Source organism: Lagopus muta, chromosome 7 (assembly GCF_023343835.1).
Source record: "Lagopus muta isolate bLagMut1 chromosome 7, bLagMut1 primary, whole genome shotgun sequence".
Classification (NCBI taxonomy): domain Eukaryota; kingdom Metazoa; phylum Chordata; class Aves; order Galliformes; family Phasianidae; genus Lagopus; species Lagopus muta.
In genome coordinates, this window is record NC_064439.1 from 21,268,933 (window position 1) to 21,294,975 (window position 26,043).

The window sequence follows — 26,043 nt, forward strand, 5'->3', positions numbered from 1 at the left end:
AGTGTTTAACCTACTGCATTTTTTTCCACATATTACTGACGAGTCTAATAAATTGCTAATAATTTTAAAGATAATATCATTCAATGGAAGAAAATCTTACTGAATAATTGTGGAAGATGTCACATAGTTCATGATTACTGCTTTAATTATATCCTGTAAAAATTATGCTAGTTGCAAAATGTATAATGTTTGGGTGGAAAAGAACATTTGTCTTTTCATGCTGGGAGAAGGAATAAAATAAATTGTTATAAAGACTTCATTAATACAGTATTGGTGGTGTTTTTCAAGTCCAGTTGTGACACTGCAGAATAGATGTCAGTTATAATAGGCATATTTTATTATATGTTTTCTGTAAGTTCGCTAGAGCATCACTTACATGTTTATAACAATTCTTTAACCTTTCCTACAAGCTAGGAAATAAGGAAGGTATGTGTGTGGAAAATAATTGTCTACATTAATACATTTTAATTTTTAAAATAATTTTTGCATAATATCTTCATTTATCTCCTGTAGAGATTTGATAAAATGAGTTGCAGTTTTCAAAGAACTCTACTGCTTTTATATTTAATTTACTTGACTTTGATGGAAGCTGCTTGCTTAAAGATTGATACAAAGGTCTATACTGATTCATATTTCTTTCTCTCCTCTACATAGTATCATGAATTTTCATTTGTGTTGCCAAGCAAACTCAGTAAATTAATTATGGGATATTTGTAGGCTGAATTAAAGAACAGGCAAAAGCAGATGATGGTTTTATGTAGGACCTATTAAAATACAGTTGTCACAGATCTGTAACTGTTTTGAATCACCAGATTCAAAATTTTTTTGTTGAATTTTGTTGTCACTGTTTTGAATCACCAGAGAGGAATTGGTAAATTTAGAAGCATTTCATGAGGGATCCATTAATGCTTAAGAGTTTGCTGATCTATCCTTAGTCAGTAAATAAGGGCTTGTTGACAGAGCTAAATGAGTGGCAAAATACAGAGGACATACAAAATACAGAATGGACATTCAGAAGACAGTGGTGAAAGGAGAAGCAAAACCTACTAGAAAGCAGGGAGAAAGGGAAAAAAGGAGAAAGGGACAAAAACAAAAGAACTTACAAGAAGTAATAAGAAAGAATGAATGTGACTTTCAAACACCAGATTTTTAACTTTAGTTTAGACTGATGGTATTTCATGCCATAAGATATCCTAGCAATAACTGGATTTATCATTTTCATCGTTCTTTTTTTCAGAATTGCATTATGGGTTATAATGAAAGATACCAACAAAATTGAATAAATTATGGTTGCCAGTGCAGAGGAAAAAGGACTGGTGTGAAATATTTTTCCCTTAGTGCTCCCGCTAATATGATGCTTGCGGTGAAAATTCTTTGCAACAGCTCTGGTTGAAGCAAACAACAAATTTAATATGGTGGCTTGCTTAATTAATTTTTTTGAGATTATTAGGAATGCATGACTTATGAACCAAACGTTTCTAGGACAAAAGTAATTTTTAAACTAAAACTCGGAAAATGTGTAATGAAAAAGGCTGTACTCATTCTTAATAGCACCCTCATTTTAATGTTTAAATTACTTAAATGTTTAAAAAATGTATTCTTTATCACATAGACACAGAAGTTCACGTTGAGCTATTTGTCAGTTCTGAACCTTCAGTGTAACGTAGTTGAAATACCAGTGTATGTGATTAAGGTTTATACAACATTCTGATAAAGTGTTCAAAATACAAAATCAAAAATGAAATGGATTCATAACTGTCCCCCTCTCTCTGTTTCCTATGAAGATGAGATTGCATTGTTTGTTCTGCATTAAACAAATATCTATATATTATATACATCTATATAATATGTATTTAAAACCACTGTCAAAGGAATCTCGTTGAAAAGTAAGATGATAAAGGTGGAGTTATTGACAGAACACTGAATTTTACTGTCACTAGGGATAAGCTGAATAAATTGTTTCTTTCTTTATCACATTATTCTGTTCAGAAGTAGCCATCAACTTACTTGTCAGGACTTTTCTAAAATAAAAGCTACTGAAAACAAGACATGGAAAACAATTTAAAGGAAAATATCTGTGTTTTGGCTACTTAACTCTGCTTTTGTTAGAGAATCTGAACAAAATTACATTATTCAAAAGTTTATTGTTCAACCACTGTAATCTGCATTCATTATCATACTGTAAAGTGTCTTTCTTTGAGAGCAGAACTAAGCAGTCAATCTGCTCTTTTTTAGTGAACTCCCCTCTACCAATCTCATATGGTCCAGTGTTGAGATGGATGCACTATAAAAGAAATTCAAATTTGTACCATATGTATCACGTATATCATGATGTGTACTGACAGACCACATTTTGCTAGTAAGAAAATGATTAGAATAATACATATTGCATTATTTTTTTGCTTAGCTTTTGGAATAACTTAAATGCAAAAGTTAAAAAACGTGTTTTAAATCTAGAGGAAAAAAAGTGGTATAGTAATGTCATTTAAAATACATGCAAATTATTACATAAAATCAATAATTAAAATATCTAAAATGTCAGTAAATATAAATATATATCTGTGACATCCCAACTAACGTATTAGTATGTAGTCATAAGGAAGACACTGTATTATATGCAGCCCATGCTTATGTTAAACTTTCTTTTGCATCCATATGTCTCTAGAGGATATGTAGGATCCAAATATTTATATGAGAATTGAGAAGTTTTATATTTGATGAATTTCTTATTGCTTCTAATGTAGGCACATGAAGGGTGATATCACAGACATAAGGAATCATAGGATAATTAAGGTTAGAAAAGACCTCAAGACATCTCTAGTCCAACCTCCTTCTTAAGGAGGGTCAACCATGAGTCGTTCAGGGCTTCTTCCTGTCTGGTCCTGAAAGTCTCAAAGGTAGAAATCACACAAACTCTCTAGGTGTATACCAGGTATATAGGTGGTATACACTGAATAGGCTCTGATTGATTGTTTTCATCAATAAACGTTTTACCCTATATTCAGTCTAAACCTTGCTTTTTTCACTTTATTCACACTGCCTCTCATCCTCCCATTGTGAAGAGCCCAGCTGCATCTTCTTGGTAGCCCCTGGAAGTACTGCTGTTTCATCCTGCAAAGCTTTCCCTTTGCCATGGTGACTGAGCTACGGTCCTTCACTGTGTCCTCTCACGGGAAATGCTCTGCTCCACCCATCCCAGAGTTCCTCATTTGACAAGGAAGTACACTAAGAAGTAGTGTAAATCTCCTGATTGTGAAGGCAGAGCAGGCAATTCCTGATGCTGTAATGCTTTAGCTTTATCATAAAAAGAACAGAACGTTGGCAGCTCTCCCTTTCATTTAGTTCTTTCAGTCTCTACCCAGGGGGTGGACTACCTGTGATCATATTTATCACTTTAAAAAATTAACATTCAAACAAAAAAGAAATGCTGGGTTGGTTTCATCAATGACTGGAAAAAGAACTGAAGAAAAAGAACTGAAGAAAAAGATCTAAAGAAATTCTCAGTTCATATTTTGAGCTAAAGAAATTAGAGAACTTGTGAATTCTGTAGAGATATCAAGATGTAATGGTTACATCTGTTTATTAAAGTGTACATTTTCATTTCAAGTGCAATGTATAAATGATATTGGTTTGCTTAGTTTATTCTGTCCACTAATCCATCTTTATAAAAAATTTTGCTCGTGAAAAATTTAATACAGTTATTTTTATGCTTAAGAAGTCCTGGACAGAAAATGATTGCCCTTTCGCTATAGATTTTTTTTTTCCCTCAGTTCTCGATACAAATATAGTTATCACTGAAAATAATTAAGTCTATCTTTTAGAATAACTCATAATTATAACATCATGTTTCTCACAGTAATTTTCACAGAAATTTACTCTATGCATAGATAAAATTAATCTTTACTTATTTATTCTTGAAAATAAATCTTTGCCTGCACAAACAGGAGGTTTTCCATCTGTCACAGAATCCAGTCTTTTTAATCTTTCTAAGTTAACCCTAAAATTTGCTATAACTTTGATGCTAGATGTGCCAAAAGTAGTCTTTGCAAAACGAATACGGATGTCTGAACTCTGGCTAACTGCATTTTGACACACATTTGTGACTAAAAAAAGCAGTAAGAAGTCATGGCATTTCTCAAATTCTCATGAGCAGCAACAAGTTCCTGTTGTCACTGTTGTTTCTTCACAAAACTTACTTGAACTTCCTCTTCATCTGTATGTATGCCAGATTTTGATTAGGACTTTTGTGTAGAACTGTAATAAAAATAATTAATAATTGCAATTATGCTAATGGAAGAAGGTTTGAATGAGTAGGAAAGGGGAAATAGATATTCAATTTACTGTTGATATGATTAGCAATCATACTTGCTGGAAACAATGGTGTAATGATAACTAAAATCAGTGCAAATTTTTTGGCAAAAGAGTCTGTTTTTTTCATTATTCCTGCCCTTATTAGCAATAAGTAGATAAATAAATATTTAAATAACTCTTTTTTTATAAGGCTGCATTTTCTTCTTAATATGACAGCTTCATGCAGGATGAACGAGGGGCGAATGATGTCATGAAAACCTGACAGCACAAACTGACAAAAATGTCTGTTTTTATTTACTTATTTACTGTTTGATTTATTCTTCAATGTGCCATTTAGTTCTTACAGACAAAATGTTTGTTCATCTAATTTGATTTGACAGTTGTGTACAGTACAGCTTATATAAGGAATTAGAAACTTAGACTGTTGCCAGTTTTGTAAATACTTCTTATGAGATGGTTTAAAACCCTAATGAAATAAAAATTTCAGAAGCACAAAAAGTTATTAGAATGAATAGCAAAATTAAAACATCAGCCTGTGGCAAGAGACAGCCTGCATGCGATAATACGTAAGAGAATCAATGTAGAATTCTCCAATTCTCCCCTGTTGAGAATTCTTACCTAGAAAAAAATATTTAAAGCTATTGACAAGGATTAAATATTTGTTTAAACCAATGTCCTGGATTTAGTTCCTTTATAGACTAATTTTAAGTAATAAATTTTGAATAATAAGTTTTCCTAAAAGCAATAGGAGAAGTGAGCTATTACAAAACTGCAACAGTGGATTTTAGTAAGTTTCAGAGAGGTTATTCATCGTGCTAGAGAATTTACTGCTTTGCTAACATATTCAAGTTATGCTTTTAGCCAACCAGCTCATTAATTTCTAAGCTTTCAAGCACAATGTTTTTAAATATGCAAACATTTATTGGAATTTTAAAGAGAAAAAAGGCATTTACGTGTAATTGGAGCGGAATACCCTGATGACAACCTTACTGCTGCTCACTGCTATTGGAAATAAACATTCCTGGAATTGTAGAGGTTACAGTGATGATTTTGGCACTGCAATCATTTTCCATATGCTCCAGCATGATAAAGGATGATCAGTCAGTTATGAGGAACTTATCAAACAATAAAGCACATAAGTATCTAATTATTAATAATTTTCTTCCTTATATGTAGACTGTTTTAGGGAATATCTTTGCTAAACAACTGCAGCTCAGTAGCACTTAACCAAGTTTTGTTCACTAGAATCAGTTCTGATAAACATTTCCTCCAAAAATGACTCATTCTTTCAAATTAATTTTACAGTAATTTAATTCACAGGCAAGTGAAATTCTCTAATGCAGGATGGTGTGTACACCCTGACTGACATCTAGTTCCAAATCCACGTGATTTGTTCTTTCTGGTTAGTATCACAAGCCAGGATCTCAATCATGATGCCACTGGCAATATAAAAGAATAAACAGGGCTGTTCAGCGTGCTTTGTCTCAGCCTCTGTCTACCAAGGCCAATATATTTCCAAATGCTGTGCTTAAATTTGTTATCCCTGAGCAGAGGATAAAATGATAATCCATTACGAGCATTTTTACAGTTCTGATATCCAGCATTTGTGGATATTAGAGCATGGAGAGAAATGCTGAGGTGAGCTATGTTTTAAAATGCAGCCATTCAGAAAGATTAGTAAAAACTTTGGGGAAAAATATTTACAGCTGCTTTCACATAGAAATAAGGCTATATAGCCCCTTATAGAGGATCAAAATTAAATGCTTTTCAGGTTGTGGATCTGATTGTAAGAGTATTAGGTATATGAAGGTTTGCTGAGCTCTAGGGATAAGATATAATTAGAAGACTCTGCCAGGATTAAAAAATAAAATAAGATGACTGAGAAGGCAAGTTTGATAACCATCTATTACCATGGAGTGGTACACAAAAGTCATAATCTCCCCACAGGCCATGCTCACAACATGGCATTCAGAAGCAAAACTGAAATAGTGACACATAATCTTTTTCATCTTTAGTGGAGAGAAAAAGCATGACAGAAAATAATCCCAGAAACGATTAATCTAATTTAAATTTGTCATATAAAAGTCAAGTGTCTATTTTTTTTTCATGACAAGCTGTCTACATGAAGAACACTTTATCTCACCTGTTTTAGGACTTTTGTTTTACAAGGATCGTTGCTCAGGTGAGAGTTATTTCTCCTTTAGTTGTAAAGGAAGTCTAAAATGGATAGCTCTGTCTGAGACCAAATGGAAGTTCTGTATAGAAGAAGCAAGCTAAGAAAATGTATTTATGTAGGATCAACAACAATTCACTTATGGCAAAGCAATATGCAGAATGAGATTTCACCATGGATATGGAGATGCAAAGTTTCAGGACTCAGCACTCTCCAATCAGATATGCAAGTGATAGAGTTATATCTGTGTAGGGATTTGTTATCAAACTACAGTACATAAATGTCTGTAGTGGTGCAGAAACTGAGTAACAAATTCCAGTAACACTTAAGCTGCAGAAAACACGTGTGTGTTTATTTGTGTATGTGCCTGTCTATATATATAAATTTGCAGATTGCTACCATTGTATGTCACTCATTATGCAAAATGTAGATTTCAGAAGGGACATACATACAGACAGAAAGGACATGTGTTGTAGAGCCCGTGTCAACTCAGAGCATTTGTCTTGACAAAAAAGACTGAATAGTGCCAGGAAAGAGGAGTGCTTCCTGCATGTTGGGGTCAGGGCTGAAGCTTTGGGGAATTATGAGATTATCTTTACTGCTTATATTACAGTACCATCTGGGAATACTAGGTTTGGAGCTGGAGCCTTCTGTGGCAAGTGCTGCGTAAACAGCCAGGAGGTATCTGCCCTGGATTTGTTGTAATTTACATTAAAATGTAAAGGATAGGAGATGGATAAAGACAGAATGCGAAGAAAAGTACATGCACACACACAGGAACAAAACCCAAAAACCCAGTCCAACAAACAAACAAACAAACAAAAACAAGAACAATGAAAAAACACACTACCCAGTTTTGTATCACAGCAAAGGAAAGCAATGTGAAGGAGGTAACCTCGTGACTTGGATGTTTATAGTTAACTGTCCCTAAACATATGGGAGATATTGAAAAAAAATGGGAAGATATATGAATGTACAAAAACAACTGATGAATCAAAACTGCCAGTTTAAACCCACAAAGAATGAGATATCCTGAGAGTGGATAGGTAGCATGAACGTAGTTTTTGTTGGACTGTGATAACAGCTCCATGAAGTTCATTCAATTGAACAGAAACAGGTGTGTTAGCCAGCAGGCAACCAATTATGTTCCTTGCCACATAAAATCAATCATAATTAATTTCTTACTTTTGAATTATAAAAGGAATATCTTTTTCACAATTGTTATGTAACATAAGTGAATTTATTAAAAAAATTTAAAAAAAAATAGTTTAAAGCAATTGAGTTTGTACCTGACTAGTACAATCACCCATTATCACACTCTGAAAATCTTGATTTGAAGATAATTAACCTGGGCCACTCTGACTGCTTCATTTCAAAACAAGATCGAAAATTCCGTTTCAAAACTTACTGAATACTTTTTCTCATTTTCAGTTCTTTTAGAAACCCTGACAGTCTAAGAATTCATTTAATGACCTTGAATTTGAAGGATTCAGTTGCTCCATCACTGCTAGACTGTATGGCATTTAATCAGTTATATCCTCAAGAACATCCTGTGACACAAGTGGCACAAGGTAATTTAAAGCTGATAGATAAGGGGACCTAAGGCATTAAAAGTTTGGGGCTGAATTTTAAAACATGTTTCTCCTATGTGCTTTGGCAATTTTGACACACACAGTACGTACATAGAAAAAAAATATATACAGAGACCCTTCAGAAAACTCTAACTGGAAGCATTTTTCCTGAGCTTGTGATCTAAGTGTTGTAGGTAAAGCAGGAGACTGAAATAAAATTTCTAATATCAAATATAGTATTAGCAATTAATTGCTCTATTGTCAGTGCCTTTGATACAACTGAGATATCTGCAGCAGTTAGATCATAAACAGAAATTATCTCCTTTGTCTTTCCCCTTATATTTTCTTCTAGATTCTTTAGTGGTTATTAGTGGGCAAGGTGAAAAATTGACAGTTATTAGATTAGACAGCTTTAAAATTTTAAAACAAAGTGAAATTAGTTCATCTGTTCAAAAATTTCACTGATAAAACTGTGAGGAAATGTAAATTAAGCAGCAGTGGCCAAACTAGCAATGTGTGTTTTGCATACTGCCATTCTCACAGTCTCATCATCCATTGCTATGGCTTTTCAACTCTGTTGCTCTAATTTTGTACTAAACTGTAGTGCTGCAGCATTGCACAGGGTTGTGCAGTTTTGAGGAATATATGAACTTCGCCTGTGACTTTTTGATTGTATTGCTGTGGTCAACGTGTACACAAATGCCTCTGAAGCAGATAGTAGAGTGACATTTATCCAAGAGCAAGTGTTGGTATTGGATCAGACTTCAGAGTTCTTAAGTATCCCTTTTCTTAGATGACAGAGATGATCACTAAAACTGTATTCACTTTCTTGAGCCCACAAAAGAGAGGGGACATTCACATGCCAGAAGCATGGGAGGAACACTCTGAGTGTGTATGTGTGCCAACCCTTATGTTTTCTCATGGACATGTCCAAAGACAGTTCCTGCACTACATCAGCAGCAGATGGATGAAGAGCTGGTGTTTAGGTCACTTTTTAGATTTGGAAATGAGTTTCTTCTTCACGTCCTCAAGCTAGGTTGTTCCTCTAGTTTCAGATCTGTGCCTTGTAAAAGTTTGGTAAGCACTGTGGAACGAACAGAAAAAAACACGATTTACCATTGTATTTTTCTGAAGTTAGGTGTTACAGCCCATTAAAAAAAAAAACAAATAAAGTTAGAAAATGATGGAAGTTATGCAAACTTTGCTGGGTCAAAACCAGACAATATAGAGTGTCAAGAGACAAGCACTGTAGTGCTTACAGTGCTTCAGTGCATAGAGTATATATGTCCCAGAAAGCTCAGTATTTTCTAAGGTTTTAGATGAACAGTAGTGATTGCTAGGTACTTTAATGAATTATGCGCTAAAACCAGCACACCGGTGTAAAGACAGTTGTATTTTAAAAAGCGTAACAGAGAATTGCTTAATTCATTATTGTCTCTTAATTTGTTCTGATCTCTTCTGTCTTTCTCAGCATCATAAGCAATGAAGCAGCTGAAGACATGGTGCTAGTAGCATTCATGGCTACTCTGAGACCAAATCCCACGCAACACAAAATCTGTTATCAGTCACACAAACGTATATATTTTTCTTCTGAAATAAAAGCTGCATTAATGGCAGTATTTAGATCATGCTGATCTTCATGTAATTGTGTAATAATTAATACATTTCTCTGAGTTCAAAGGCTTTACCAGAAAGACCAGCAAGTCTTTTCCTCTCTGTAACCTCCCCTCAGTGTAATGCCCAATCCAGTGACACGGAAGATAAAGAAAACACACAATCAGCAGCATGGATGAATTATGTTCTGTCATTCACACACAGTTTTTCTATTAAGTCTACTGGATTTGTGAGCCAAAAAGTAGGGTAGGTTCTTCTCTTCAGTTGCATATAGTTTTGCAGTCTGCAGTTAAAAATATGCTTCCCTGTACACAAAATTAGGCCAGTTAGACTGAAAAGAGCTGTGAAGTATTAAGAAAATACAAAATCAGGGCAAAACAGTGAAAAAAGACTCCAGAGAAACATCTGAAGATGAACTGCCCCAGTCACAAAGACGTGGTTGCATATTACTGTATTGGTATCATCCTGGGGGAAAATAAAATCTCATGAGAGAAGTAGAAAAACTCTTGCTTGAAAGCGCCAAGATTATAAAGGATTAAATTAAAAGGCGTGAAAACATTCAGAAGTTTAATGAAATGACTGAGTCACTAACAGTCCATTTCTTTGGTCCTTCCGGCACATTTAACTCACTCCCTTTTTAAAATTAGATTATTTGTATTCTCTCCCGATTCAGTAATTCTCTAGCTATTCTATCATTTTATTGCATTATGTTACCTAACTGTACCTTTTTTTTCTCCAGGATGTGGCAGTTACCCTTTATCTTTCCCCAGTAGAGCTTTTTACATCAGTATTTTGTTCTTTCCTCTTGGAATTCACTTGTTTTACATAATCTTTCTCATGTTCTACAAATGTGTGTTTGTAGTATTTTTATAGTCACCAAAAATGAGTCTCAGGCCCAGAAAATTAGCACAGCTAATGAAGAACTGTATTTCCCATAGACCATAGAGTGGTTCAAATGAAAGGATTTATCTGTGTTAGTGCCTTTTGGGAAACTGATTTTGTGAGTGATGAATTTTTACACCATTTGAGTGAGAGCAAAATCTGAACAAAATGAAATGTTTTTTCTTATTAAAGGAAATTAGATAACTTGTTTTTGAGCAGTCTCACTGTTGAGCTGGGAAGTTCAGTGGCTTATCTAGACTTCTTCAAGTGCAATGCATATGAAATTGGCTTTGTCCAGGCTGTTGTATATAGTGACTGAAAATTACCTATTTGAAGTGCAATCACAATTTTCATTTCTGCAATGTTTGCAAGTACATGTAGGAAAAATTACAGGCATACTGTGTGATTATATCACACACACTGAACTCTGGCTTCCCCCAGATGGTCCAACACAGCTTTATGAAATATCAGCAAAACCTATAATTTGTTAGAAGTCCATTATCTACTTGTAACTGAAATACCCTGTGGCTGGAGTGTAGCTATGCACACAAATTTATCTTTACAAACAAAAAAAAAAATCTGAAAAAGTCTCTGCCTAATATTTCTGTTATTATTTTACTTTGATAGGACACTACAAACCTTTAATCCCTTATATTAACAGGTTTATTACAATTTATGGTGAAAAATTAATTTGCAGAAGGAGGTTTGCAGATTGTATGAATACTCATGGGGTCACTCTCCTTTTAATCTAATATAAAAGAAAGTGTCATATGGTAGACCAGCTTCATGGTAAGTGTCATACCTCACTCACTGTTCAATTGACAGCTCCATTGCTCCCAGGGAGTAGAGCTGTCAGTACATCCCAGCTGTGAAGAGACATTTGGTTTCTACAGATGCTGGTGAATTGAAAAGTATAATTTTTAAAAAAGTCCCCTTGCTTAAAGAATAGTCAATGAAGTTAATGGGACCATGTGAGAACAAGTTTTTACTAACATGATTTATTAGGAATGCAAGCTATACCATCCGAACCCAGAACAGATTTAAAAGCTATTAATGCTTGGGATTCAGAATAATAAGTGTCTCCAAATTCACATCCTCATCTGACATAGTTGACTTCTTTCCCTTTTCAGCTATTTGTCTCATAAGAAAGATTTCAAAAGGTTTCAGTTCATCCCTGAACTGTGAATGATCACCATTCCAAGACAAGATTCAACTCCAGGCTGAAACACCTGAGTTTAAGTGTCTACATATGGGCTAAGGTCAGGGCCAACAAGGTGTTACAGGCTGTTGCTCTCCTCAGCATTTGGGGCCACATGGGTGAGAGATAAAGTATAGGATCTAAAGCAGACTGATGCTATTACAGAGCAGTACTTAAGGCATGTCAGATAGCACTGAACACGTGAGTAACTAGATCAAAACCCAGCCCCCAACTGACTAGGATACAGGAGCCTAGACAGCACACATTTAGACACCTGTACTTCGGTGTTTTAGTCTTGAAATGAATACCTTTCTGAATGCCCGCACTAATGACTGCAAGGCTTTGTTCTCAGAATGACTGTAATGTTAAAGCCGCCTTCTGTTACTCAGCTGCATGTAATACTTTGGCAGTCCATGGGAGCGAGCATCATTACAGAGCCTTCTGCCTCACTGCTCTTAGGAAAACTTTTCTTGGAGCTGATAATGAGAATGCCCTCCAGGATAATGGAAAGCAGAGTGAAGAAATGCTCAGTGGGTGCTGAAGGTCAGCATCTGTTTCTTAGCTTTCCTTGCCCTGGTATTGAATCAGTAGTTGGATCTTTTTGTGCTGAAACTGAACAAGCTAATGGAACTGTGTGAGCTTATTACTGTGCACTCTTAGTAGATGACTGAAGCCTGATAATGTACTACAGTAGGAGAAATTGCTTCTTGGTGGCTTCAGATAAATCTGAGGATACAATTCAAAGCTGATGATTTTTTTTTTTTTTAATAATTTTTTATAAATAGATAGGTGTGTGTGGTACATCTTAAATTTCTTTAGAATTTAGAATCTGTGCAAAATTATAGCTGGTGAAATTCCATTCCTACAAGTAAGGTAAAATTAATGCTATACTGGCAATTAAATGACTACTACAGCACTATCCTAAGAAAAAGACATTTCAAGAATCGATGTAAAGCTAAAAAATATATCCTTACTTTACTACAGTTTAGTGTTGCATACAGTGTACTTAAGAGTATGTACTATATGTACTGTAAAGTGACTGAAGAGAACAGAAACCATAATATTGTTAATGAGAATTCTGTCTCGAAACCTTTTTTGGCTTCTATCTCTTCAAAATCTACTTGGCAAAATAACTTTCCTGACTGCCTCCAAGCCGGACTGCCAGCTTATGACTGCAGGCTAGCACCTGCCTATACTGAGCCAAAGTGCACTTCTCCACACAGCTGTCCTGTGCTGGGGAGACCAAACATCAGAAGAAGACAATTCTAACAGTTTCTTGCTCTTTTCTGCCTAAAAACACCTACTAATATCTGCCCTATGTAAACACTCCCATGTCAGTAGCAGTGGTAACTTATCTGTCTAGAGACTGGAAAAACACCAAATAAAACCAATAAAATGTTCAGAGGAGCAGAAAAGAGGTTATTATTTCACCGCACTTCAGGTGCTTTAGCATGGAACTTCCATGCAGTTACAGGGAGATGGACAAGATGATCTAAACTATATGCCTTTTCTTCTCTATCAGAAATTGTTATGGTTCTGTAATTAGATCAAAGAAAGTCATGCTTTCCTCAGCCTGCAAGTGGTGCCAAGTGTTATCAGTATGGAAAGGCAGGACATTTAAACTACTCAGGCAGGTGAAGTCACTGTCACTGATATTATTTTCCTGAGTGCTGATAACAGCTGTTCAGCTAATCCAGTTCATAGACTGCTTTGCTGTAGCATAATGATATTTGCACCTCTGGAAGACAGCCACACTGAAATGATGCTTGATAATGTTTCTGTACCAGTTCTGCTTCAATTGACCTGACTGCAGCATTATCAAAATGTTCCGTTTATAGAACCCAAACTCTATTTGGTATCTCCTTGACAGAAGAGAAAAATTGGTCTCTGAATATTGTCACCTTAACACATTAGTTACAGATGACAATTTTCAATTACACTCTGGGGGCTTCCTTCTTTTTTTTTCACTGCTATTTTGGCTACAAATGCCTGGTGGGCTGCCATTCACTTCTGCACAGAGCAGCCCCATCTTTGATGCCATCTCATTGGCTGATGGGTGGCATGTGCCATGAGTTTGTATTAACATAATTCAAAAAGCAGCAGGTCCCTCTTTTAATATAAAAATATCAAATCCATAAAAGTCTGGTAGCCCAACAATCCAGCTGTCTCCTGAGGAAGTTCTGTGCAATAGAATATGCTGACAGATCACATACCCATCTGTAGGAATACCTTTGTGTTAGTTCAGGAGAAGCGGAATCACATTTGGAAGAACCAAAGTTTCAAACAGAGCTTTCTATTTTGTTCCACGTAGCATATAGCCAGATCGTGTCTGGATTAAGAAATAATTAGGTATGGTAGGATTGGATTTCCGAGCTGGAGAAATTGGGTTTGAGACACTTGCATCAATCTTGTCTGCCAAAACAAAACCTCTGTTGCTAGTTTGAACCAGACGCCCCCACCACCCACATAGTTCAAAAGTGTCTGCAGGATAAAACATTTCCAACAGTGTGTGGGAAGTATTTGTCATCCTGCTGGGACAGGTCTTCCCCTGTAGTTTCATTTGCCAACAAGCTAGCTGCATGAACCAAACTAACACACAGGAAGTGGAGAAAGCTTTAAGATTTGCTTCAAAAGTTTAATCCTGCTCTGATTCAAAATAGTACTGCTGACACAGCCACACTGTGAAGAACCCCTGTTTCACAACCAGTTATTATTTCTACTATAAATAAAGAAAGCATTACACTGAACACATCACCTCAGACTTAACTATTTTAAGTCTCTAGTCTCTGTGCTACAGTTTATTTCATTCTGCCTTTTGATGCTTGAGTCTTTTGTATGTGGTGCCCTGGCTGCAGACACAGAGCAGTAATACATTGTCCTTTAACACAAGGCTCTGGCATCTGATAATAGCTTGTCAGCAGCTTTTAGGGTCCAAGTCCAACCATCTCCAATAGCCCTTGACAACTCAAGACCATACACAGACCTTTCTCTTCCTCCAGTAGCTTCAAAAACCTTTTCCATATTCTGCACGCTGACACTCACTGTTAATGGAATTCACTCCAGTGCTGGTCAAACTCCTAATTTTTGCCCAAGGGAGCACAGAGAACCACAAGCAGGTTTTCTATGCAGGGCTGAATTTTACCCCAAATTAGATGCTAGTGTCATATCGTTGTATTTCAGAGCAATAGAGATAACTATCAAATGCAAGATCTGAGGAGAAATGAGATGGCAACAGATGTTTTGATGAGCAATTAGCTTAAAAATGAGAGATTTTTTTCTTGATTATATAAGTTTGTGGGCAGGAGTGCAGTTTCTGAATAAAGTATTGTGAGTTTGAAATGGTTTGGGTTGTTCCTGCTGTATGAGTATCTAGTTAGCTTAGTCACTTTAGTTTTTCATTATTTTATTGTATCCTGCCTCCTTTTTTGTTTGCTGGAAATATAAGCATGACATTAATTTCATTATCCTATTCTGCATGCAAGCATGTATTACATTTGCAAATGAACAAGTGGAAAGGAGAAGCAAATTCAGAAAGAGAGACAGTTATTATGCATGCATAACCAAGCAACTGCTTGTTTTAGAACAGTACATCTTGAACAGTTGCGATAAGGATTGCTGGGATTTAACTATGAGTTTTATGAATAGATATTTTTTTTTTAAAAAAAGTAACTACTACTGAAATTACTTCAGTTCATTGAACTTTGCCTGGTTTATCTTGAGTAGCACCACAAATTGTGATATTCATTGTTAGACTGAGTTAGAATTTGAAAAAGAGAAACAAGGGATAAATGTGGGTATTATTATAATACATAACTTGCCATAAACTCTCATTATTGTAAGTAGATTCCTCTTTTATAACATTTTAAATAAAAATAAAGAGAACTGCAAGAAAGATGTTTTGCAGCTCTAATCATAAAAAGAAAAATCTTTACAAGAATTTTTTTTTCATTCAAACTAATCTAAATTACTCATTCCCATAAAATCTGCACTTTGCTGTAAATTCCAGGATATTAATACTATGCATGAAGTGAAAGAACCATAGGTTTATTCATGGAAATTGAACTCATTAGTGGAACCAAGTTGACAGCAGAGGTGGTAATAATTGTATTTCTCATTAAAGCAACGTATAACGTTGCAACATTATTTAGACTTAGCAATGCCACCTTCTAGATTTTGCAAAGTCACACCTACGTACCTGAGCTCAGGTTTCAGTTCATAGCACATATGGCCTCAGTAAACAATGCTGTATGATGACTGCTAAGGTAGAAATTAACTGAAATTCTCATCACAGACTACAGTGTATAATGGAATATTGTGACTTGTATTCTTATCAGTTTCACACAATGTTTCTGTGATATATTATGGCTTATATATGAGGGCTGCTCCAAAAGTAATGTATTCTATTTTTAATATTGGTACATGACATCAGAGGTGGATGTTGGTAGTATGACAGTAGTGGTTGAACCTTCTCACCAATATTCCATCATATTTTGTTGCCATATGACAGTTGGCAGTAGAGAAGCAGTCTGACAGAGTAGCATTTTACATGGAAGTGTGTATGGAGCAAAGTGATGTCACTGAATTCCTCCTTGCAGAAAAAAATTGCACTATTGACATCCATTGATGCTTGCTGAACGTTTCTGGAGGCCGACAGTGGATGTGAGCTCAGCAAGGCATCAAGTGGTGCATTTCAGCAGTGACAACAGCAACAGCACCTCTGCTGATACACAGACTGCTATAAGTGCAGCATATTGGCTCTTGTTCACTGGTGAAAATGCATATCCAAAGGTGTTGGCTGCATCAAAAAGCAGTGTTTTGTAGCTGTGAATTTGCACTATCAAATAGTATTATTGTGCTCTTTTTATCTGTTACAGTTTCCATGGAAATGAATAGGAGGCATTAATTTTGGAGACATATATGCATATTTACAACATTAATAATATTATATTAATAATGTTAGTATGACTTTACATTATATGTTGCATTATATCCTTATATTATCTGAGATACTAATAATGTAACCATAAAATATGATTTATATAATAGTCATATTATGCTATATATTTATACTACGACTTCATAATTATTCTATATACACTATACTACAAAAACTATATATACTTAAGTAAGTTCAATAAAAAGACAGAAAAATTGAAGCATGTGTATGAATATATTGTGTTTTTTTCTCCATGGTAATTAATATAAAGCTTTTCTTCATTTGTCTTCCATTCATCCTGTATGCATTTTCTCCTTCCTCATTTTCTCTTATAGCTTGTCATCTCTTCATTTTCCAACAATTTGCATTTTCTTTGTCATTTCTGTCTGTGCTTTCTGGATATCTTCCCGCACAAAAATCATTAAAGACATAGTCATGCAGTTCACTGGGCTAAGGTTGAAACGTGGGGTGCTATTTCTGGTACAACAACAAACCTGCAGGAAGATCTTATTCGTGCCATCTCGCTGCTTGCTGCCACTTTTTCTATAGCACTAAAAACATTTACGTTTGTACTGAGCTCCTGTGTCTTCCTAGAGATTAGAAAAGGGATGTAAATAAATGCAGTGCAATGCTGCCAACCAGATCAGAAAGTTCACCTTGTGCAGGCAGGACATAAAGGAGGGGTAATAACTTTGTGAGAAATTGCTTAGCTATTGGGAGACATGCAAATCCCTGAAGGAAGGAAGTGTAAAGCTGCAGGTTTTTCTTTTGATCAGTGTTTTCTAATAGCGTCTCATTCAACAGGCTGGATTTATGCCGGGTTTCTAATAACAAGCTACAGTGGCCAATGCTATTCTGGCCTGCATTAGAAATAGCAGAAGAAGGGAAGTGATCATCTGCTTGTACTCAGCCCTGATGAGGCTGCACCATGAGTACTGCGTTCAGTTTTGGGCCCCTCACTGCAAAAAAGACATCAATGCCATGGAACGTGTCCAGAGAAGGGCAACAAAACTGGTGAGGGGTCTGGAGGAGGCTCAGAGACCTCACTGCACTCTAAAAATTCCTGAAGGGGGGTTGTCATGAGGAGGGGTTTGGCCTCTTCTCCCAGGCAACAAATAGGACCCAAGGAAATGGCCACAAGTTGCTCCAGGGGAGATTTATGTTAGATATAAGGATAAACATTTTATCTCAGAGAGTGGCCATGCAGTTGAATGGCTGCCCAGGGAGGTAGTGGAGTTGCCATCCCTGGCAGTGTTCAAGAGGTGCCTGGATGATTAGCTACAAGATATGGTTTAGTGGCTTGTGGTCGCAATGGCGATGGGAGGAGGATGGTTGAAATAGATGATCTTGCAGGTCCTTTCCAACCTTGTGATTCTATACTGCTCTACAGGTTACAATATACAGTGGGATGCATACAATTTCAGTGTTGCAAAGTATGGGAAAGCCAAAGTACTAGTCCTGCATCCAGTTCAAGAGTCAGTCAGGCTTCAGAATGTCCTTATTAAATAAGCTTATCCATCCATGTGACAAATTGATTTAGAGAAGACGACAAAGATGATCATATTAAAATTGACAGTTTTTTTATTCTCCTCTTTATACTTTAATTCTAGTTAAACTTGTCACAATCATTCTAATGGAAGAGTGTGGTTATTTTGAATACATAAAATGTCTTCCACTGAGCCCTTGGTTGGAATTTACTGTATGCAGATCACTACACATGGCTGAACATCCAGTATTTAAAGAGAGGTGTTGTTTCAACAGGGGAACAAGTACATTTGCAGGACAGCAATTATACTAACAAAAAGTTTGACTCTCACTAGCTCTTCCTTGTCCTGATACAAATGAAGACCTAATTGTTTTCAAATTGCTCTAGATTTGCTTCCATTTGCAGAATGGTCTCAACATAACCTTTTTGAATCAAGCTGGGACTTCTGCTGTAATAATTTCATACACCATATTACTTGTATTAAAAAGATCATCTAAACAGAGAAAAATGAGAACTGAGGAAAACATGATTCCCTGAACATTTCTCCTGTGTACCTTCCTTACTTTCCACAAGAGTGAGAGATAGGTGAGAGCACTTGCTCAGCAAGAGTGCACATCCTGATATCTCATCATCTCAATGGCTGATAGGCACACGAGCTGCACAGAGGAATCCAACTCCACATTAACACATCAAATATTGTAATTGACAATTTTCTTTTGTGTTTTCTTCACAGAATAAGGGAAAAGTGCCCAGACGTAAAAGTGTAGTAGACCAAAATCATCACTGATGGAAATGCAGTGAAATTGCTTTAAAACAAAATGCAAGGAAAGAAGTGTCAGTGTGATGCCTACAAAGTAATTACTTTCAAAGGCTGAGGCGGTACTGAATTTGTGCAAAAGGGAAGTAATAAATATTAAAAATACTTCCCCTGTGCTTATTAAAATATTAGTCTTGAAAATCTGTAACTCTTCATTGAACTTCTCATATACACTATAAGTACCAACTGAAATATTTAATGGTTCTGTGAATTAGATGATTACAGGTAGTTGATACACTTCACACAAAACACCGGCCTTTCTCATGCTGCAGCCATTCAGGGAAGTCTAGGGCTACGCTATAGGGCTACATTGCTGATGGAAATCACTGTTTGTTTGATTCTGCTTACATGTATTCTGTTATATTGCCAAAAATCATCCAGTACTTTTTTCCTTATATTTTAATCAAGAACAGGTCATTTACTCTGTTGAGTTTAAATACTGTGAGGAAGTGTCACCCACTCATTGTTAATTCATTGAGTCATCTCCTTTAATTAGATCAAGAGTTAGAGGGAGGATGCACCATTTATATTCACTACAGAAACACTGTCAAATCTGTTATCTAATAAGATTGTGCACTGATTTATAACACAGGTGGTTACTGAAGATTTTATGTACTAGCAGATGATCTAAACTCAAAGTTACAAAGTAATTCTGTTAAGTTTTTTAAAAAAAAAAAATGTGAAATAGTAAAGCAAGAAATTTGACAGTTGTACCCTAGGAGTAGAGAACTCAACACTTCCATTTGCAGTAGGTGATGGAGAAGCCAGAAATATCCTTTCAAGTTAAGAGACAGCCCCGCTCATTTTCCTGAAATCAAGAACCTCTAACATTGCACTGTGTTCAATGAGTTTGCAAGATTAATTGACACCCCAGGAGGCCTCATGAAACAGCATCAAACTGTAATCAGACACTTGAGTTGTTGTCTCAGAAAGCCTCAGGTCTCCACGGCAGCAATAGAAGTGCTCATTATGTCTGGATAATGTATTCCCATCCAAGCACTTGTGACAGAATTAGCTCTATGGTATACAGTTTATTCATCTGAGGGCAGATGAACATAGATCATCTTTTATTTGTTCAACACAATATTTAAGATCTTTCATGCTCCAGATGCTGACATTTTTTTTAAACAGCATGTTGTATTTTACTATGCCACTCCTAATACCAACAATCATGTATGGTGAATTCAAGAGCAGAGCAGGCATTTGCTATCAATTTGGTACCAAATTAGTTTAATACTCAAAAATATTTTTTTTAAATCTAGTTTACTTAAAATTTTCCTTTTCCGTATCTTGTTTTTCATTCCTCCCCCCCCATATTCTTCAGATTATCTTCAGACACCCTTTTAATAATTTTAATAACCTATGGAAATTTCCCTAGATTTACATTTCATCTTTTCTTTTGACTGCTTTGTTTTCTTATACTTGCTAGAGCTGGGGACTTCCTTACTCCCTTTTAAACTAATAAGGAAACTTTCATTGGCTCCAGCCACGGTAGTCCAAGCAAAGTCCTGGGCTGGAGATGGAGGTGGCTGCACTTTGGGTTTGTTGTGACACAGTCCCTGGGGGGGAACCTAGACATCCAAAGCCAGATACTGGGTGGAGCACTCAAGGAAAACATTTTCTAAGCAGGCCTTCATGCTCCTTTTATGGGTGAAAGTATGAGAAAATTGCCTGAGAGGTGCCTCAGTAAATCATGAGCATGCTTTTGCAAATTTACAAACATCACAGACTCAGCTAACACATGAACATCACTACTGATTATACTGCCCAATAAACACAGAAATGAGCAGACAGAACTAGGTCTCTGACACCTCCATGGGTAGTAACTTATTGGAAGGTGGAGGCCAGGAAAAAATTAAGAGGTAGACAAACAAAGCCACATCATCATGCAGGATGTAAGTCAAGTAGCATATGATGGACTAAAAGGATACTGGAGCTGAGGTACCCCAGCTGCAGAAACCATGAGTAAAACTGTAAGGTGGTTTGCTGCTACTGAGGCACTGCTTCTTATGTGTCCCTGCCTGTTTCAGTAGAGTATTCAGTCTCTCCTGCTGAGGAGACGACTTCACGCTGAGAAAAAAAATCCAGCACTTCACCTCATTCCTAGAGGAAGACTACAACAGATAATATGATACAAGAATACAGACAATGCACGGAGTATTTAGATTTTGTTGATTTAAAGTGAATACAACTTCAAGTCTGGAGGTGTTGGATAAAGTCTGAATTAGTGCTTTCAGTCAACAGTTGTTTTCTACAGCCAGCAATCATGTCTTCCAATTCATTTATTTGATCTGTTAGTAACTACTGTCTTTTGCTTGTGGACATGCTCCTGAGTCTTGCATTCATCACACAAAAGTAATTTTGGAAAGCAACTGTTTTCCCTTAAGGCACAGCAGAGATACTTCTGGGCAATTATTCCTGTCTGATGGCTCTTGAGCATGTAATGCTAGAGTTTCACTTTGGAAATTCCCATGATAGTGCCATAAATCTGTAATTTGAGTACCCATTTTTGTTCAGAAATTAAATGGCTTTTAATTGCCTGATATGCTGCAGGGCGGGTTTCAGATCATTGGCATTTTTCTAAAAGAGAGATAGAAAAAGTATTAATTCTCTATCCTTTCTTCTATACTTTCTTCCTTCCACCATCTATCCCTCTTGTATCTTCTTTTACAGACAAAATACAAACATTATAATTTCATTTGGTAGAGGAATGAGAGACATTTTTTTCGCTAGCTTGGATGAGCAGAACTGTGACATGTATAAGAATTCAAAGTTGATAAAAATGTACACTGAACTTTGAAATCAAGATCAATGGAAGAGTGTTACGTGAGTGTGAGTAACCATCCTTTTTCCACTTAAGATCACAGAGCACTTTGAAAGAAACCAGTGTTAAGTTTCTGTTGAAAAAAATATGCAAAAAAAAGCTTAAATAGCTAATGTACATAAATATTCTGGTTTCCGCAGGAAAAAAAAGCATTTCATCACATGCTATATGATGCAACGATGAGCTACTGATCTATGGGAAATTTTAAGAGAAGATTGACTGCATAGATATAATTAAATTAATGGATGATTAATGCTTACTAAGTAAGACATTTTTCTGAAGTAGATTTCAACTACACACAGCAAAAAAAAATTACCTATTTAGATTTCATAAATGTTTATTAATATTTTGTCATAATTTAGCATTTATTCTCTGTTGCTACAAGCAATAGAAACTCATTGAATTACTCCACATTGGTTGGTTTTAACATTACATTATCTGAAAAGAAAGAGTCAATCACTATTAAATAAGAGGATGTAAACTTTTAATGTTATTGTTATTAAAGACTATAAAAAGCTACCTGACATGATTAGTCAGTATTGCATGAAAAAAGCGCTCACTAAGAAAAGGTTCCAACAGGCAAGGATGAGTTGTGTGATAACTATACCTGTGCCCACAACAAGTTTTTCTATTTTCCTACACAGTCATTTCATGATCAATATCATTATTGTAAAGAGCTTTGAACTAGTTTGAATATGAAAACACTGAACATAAGTGAAATTCTGTCATGTTCTATAGAGAAAGGTCAAAATGTACAAGGAACTTAACTTACATCAAGTAGATTTCATCTGAAAAGAGGTGTCAAGCAAACAAACAAAAAAAAAAGGCATTGTATAATCTGTTAAATACAGTGCTGGAACACACATTGTACTCCAAAAACAGCAGTTGAAAAAATGAGAATGGTAAGAGACAAATGTAGGACTCACTCTTCAGATTAATTGATATAACCCTACTCATCATGAAAGAGGTAAAAGAAATAATCACGGCAAAGGAAAAGAGAAAAAGTAGCATGAAGTAGCAAACAAATTGAAGGCACTGACTTTAAATGGAAGGCAGACAATAATGTCAAAATCAGATTCATTGAAGGACTCACATTTGTGCAGGGAAACGGATGTACAGTCAGTGAAAATAAAGATGCTATAATTATGAAATAAATAAGAGAGTTTGGCAGAGCAGATTAAAGAGAATAGATAGAAAGCTTACCCACATCCTGGGCTCACTGCAAAGCTCCAGAGGAGGGATCTCCAGAAGAGCTCCTTCCCCACTGGTGGTCAGCTCTTAAACAGGTCTAGGAGAGGTGCAGCCAGGCTCCACCCCTTCCAGCAGCACAGTGAATTGCCTTCACCTGTACTCCATGGCTGACTCATGGCTCGCCTCAGGTGATCAATCAGAGGTTCAGGCTGTGATTCAGCAGTTCCCATACACAGGACTATGAAGAAAAACCAAGTGGTGCATTTATTCTGCATAACAAGAACAATTCTTCTGACCAAGTTAGAAGATATGTTTCTGTTCTATCTATGTTTTACGTTAGTCAGATTGAAATAAAACTTCAGTGAAGCCTTAGTGGGGAGTCCTGATTGACACTAGTTAGCAAAGGCCATATACAGATCAGCTGGAAATGTTCTAAGACCCCTTCAGATTTTCTGTCTTTTGAGTCTTTTAGTACTTGCTTTGGAATGTCTAGCATATAGTCCTAGCAGTAATAAAACCACATTCCTTTCTACTATTAACCCAGAAATTGTTTCAGCATCCACTATCATGTACCAACATGGTTAGGTCGTGGTTGGGCCTGATGATCTTTAAGGTCTTTTCCAACCTGAGCAATTCTATGATTCTATGATTTAGCTCTGACAGTTATGACAAACATTGTGTTCTTGCGTTCCTGTGAGTCACAGCCTTTTATCTTCTTGGGACTGTTGCTCTAGTTTCAGAATCACTACAGAAATTACATTTTCTTCAGAGCAGAATTAGTATTTGGAAATTTAATTATTTCATAGAAGATAAAAAAGACTTTTAAAAATATAAGTTAAATGCACTTACGTGGAAAGCAGATTAACATTGAGGATCTGAATGGCCTGCTGACGCTTTTATTCAAATTCATATTTTTATAAGGCTGATTCCAATCAACATTCCTTATGTTCATATTAAATGAGCTAGGAATATGTTTGTGGCTCCTTAAAGTTACAAGTTTTAGATGGATCTGCTCCATTATTTCTAGCAGCTTTATACTCTGAAAGGAATATCAGACCTGCTAAAAGCATTGCACTTTCCATGTCTCAGTATTCCAGTGGCAAATGGAAGTGAATATAATTGAAAATGCTGCAGGAATATATGGAGTGTGGAAAAAATATGAAAATCTTTGTTTGCAGAAGTTAGTAGATGCCCTCTATACGTCAACTGAGAATGACAGTATTACTGCTTTTGAAGAAAAATATATTTCTTTGCAATGGATAATTCTGAAACTCCTCAGTGTAGATCTTGCATTGACAGAAACTATACATAGAGCATTCTAGGTGGAGGATGGCAGAACTTGTGCAGAGTAAATGAAATCAATTCCAGACAGGGGTGGGTAGAATTCCCTAGGTGAATTCTACCTAGAGGGGAGCTCTAAATGTTAGCAACCAGCAAACATACATGATTTTGGCACACTATCCATACTTCAAGTACTTAGAAGACCTTTCACACCTCCCATGAGTGATTATCTGTCACAGCTGAAGAAGGTTATTTGCTTTTCATTCTATCTCCACAGCAAAACTTCCCTAACAATTTTTTTAGTTAGTAGAACAGAGTTGTGTCCAGCTAGAAAAAGAACATTGAGGAAAAAGCTGAACCATAATGATATTCAGTTTTGCATCCTAATTTTGAGACATTTGTATGACCTTCAAGTTTCCCATTGCACACAAATATTTTGATTAGTTCCTTTTTCTTTTTTACAGTTTTACAGACATGTTGCTTAGCTGCAGAAAAATATGTATATATAATGGCATATAAATACTATGCATTTATCTCGAGAGGTGATGGATGAGTAAGGAGTGATAAATGAGCACTCAAAACAAAATTTAAACAGTTGCTGTCCATCCATACTCATCTACGTACAAGTCCTCAACATTCAGAGACGTGCTGTTCAAGCCCAAGCAGTTTTACAAATTCACTCCCCAAAATTATTTACAAATGCTCACATGAACTTTAGAATGAAATAATAAATTACAATTTGAAATGCAGTTTCCTTAATTTAAGCAGGTAACTCACTAGTTCTTAAATATCTTATTCTTATTGCCCTGCTAAAGGTTTTCTTGCATATATCTGGATCTTTCTCAAATTGTGAGCGCCAATACTGTCTCAAAGTCTACACGTCTAGTTATGTTTGCTCCAGCAGTAAGGCCTAATCTCTCAGGCCCAGCAACAGCATCCCAAGGAAAAATGGGTATGTCCATACCTGCCTTAAGTCTCCTCAGGTCTAAATAGTGCCCTTATATATGTTATATTTATTTTTATTTCAGTATATCTGAAAAAATCTGAAGAAATAATGTTTGAGTGTTTTCTGTGTGTGTCATGATGCTGCACGAATTTTAGTGGCATGCAAATGTTGCGTATCTTGGGGAAGGCTGCAAAATAGGGATGCCTGAGAATGTGTGTGTTGATGATTGTTAAGACAACTATGTAGGGCAGAGAGAACCCAGTGAAGTCTCATTCTTGCTTCCTGTAGACTGTATTCTTTGAACTGACTGTTATTCCAGGACTGCACTCAGCTTTGTTTCCAAAGGAACTAGCTAGTTCACTTTGGAATGAAAGCCTCAGAGTGAACTATCATACAGAGTGGGGATGATGGAGGACCAGGTTCCAGGATGGAAGTTATTTGCTAGCGTAGATGTACCCAATAGTATTTTACAGCTGACATTTCACCAATACTGAATCAAGTAGAATGATTACCCTCAGCATCTTACATATAACACTACTATTAACATGTCAGAATGCGGTTTGCCTTGACTTTCACTGTTGACTTTCATTTCATTTCTTTTCTACTCTAACCTCCTAGACCTCTGTCCTTGAATTTGCATTTACTCAAGTTATTCAGTCTAGTATTGGTGGATGTGATTTCCCTCTCCAGTGTGCAGCATTTTGCACCATCTTATTGAATGTTATCTTGCTGATTTTAGCCCATATCTCATGAATATTACAGCCATTTTTAATCTCGGTCCTGCTCTCTAAAGCATTTCTAATCCATCATTAT

The 26,043-nt window shown here is 36.0% G+C and overlaps 1 protein-coding gene and 1 long non-coding RNA gene across 4 annotated transcripts in view; one reads left to right on the top strand and one right to left on the bottom strand.

The window, feature by feature from the left end:
- Nucleotides 1–26,043, top strand: part of ZNF804B (zinc finger protein 804B) — a 213,856-nt gene that overhangs the window by 153,896 nt on the left and 33,917 nt on the right. The gene's annotated exons all lie outside the window — the stretch shown is intronic.
- LOC125695854 (uncharacterized) overlaps nt 1–26,043 on the bottom strand; it is a 310,620-nt gene that overhangs the window by 1,160 nt on the left and 283,417 nt on the right. Inside the window, exons 3-4 of one of the 2 annotated variants that reach the window (XR_007378073.1) lie at nt 23,016–23,241; nt 1–9,139 (exon numbers count right to left, since the gene is read on the bottom strand). The exon at nt 1–9,139 is cut by the window's left edge and continues 1,160 nt beyond it. This is a non-coding gene — a long non-coding RNA (uncharacterized LOC125695854). Of the gene's footprint in view, nt 9,140–18,363; nt 21,569–23,015; nt 23,242–26,043 lie in introns of those variants that run through there. The other variant, XR_007378072.1, reaches the window with a different exon arrangement.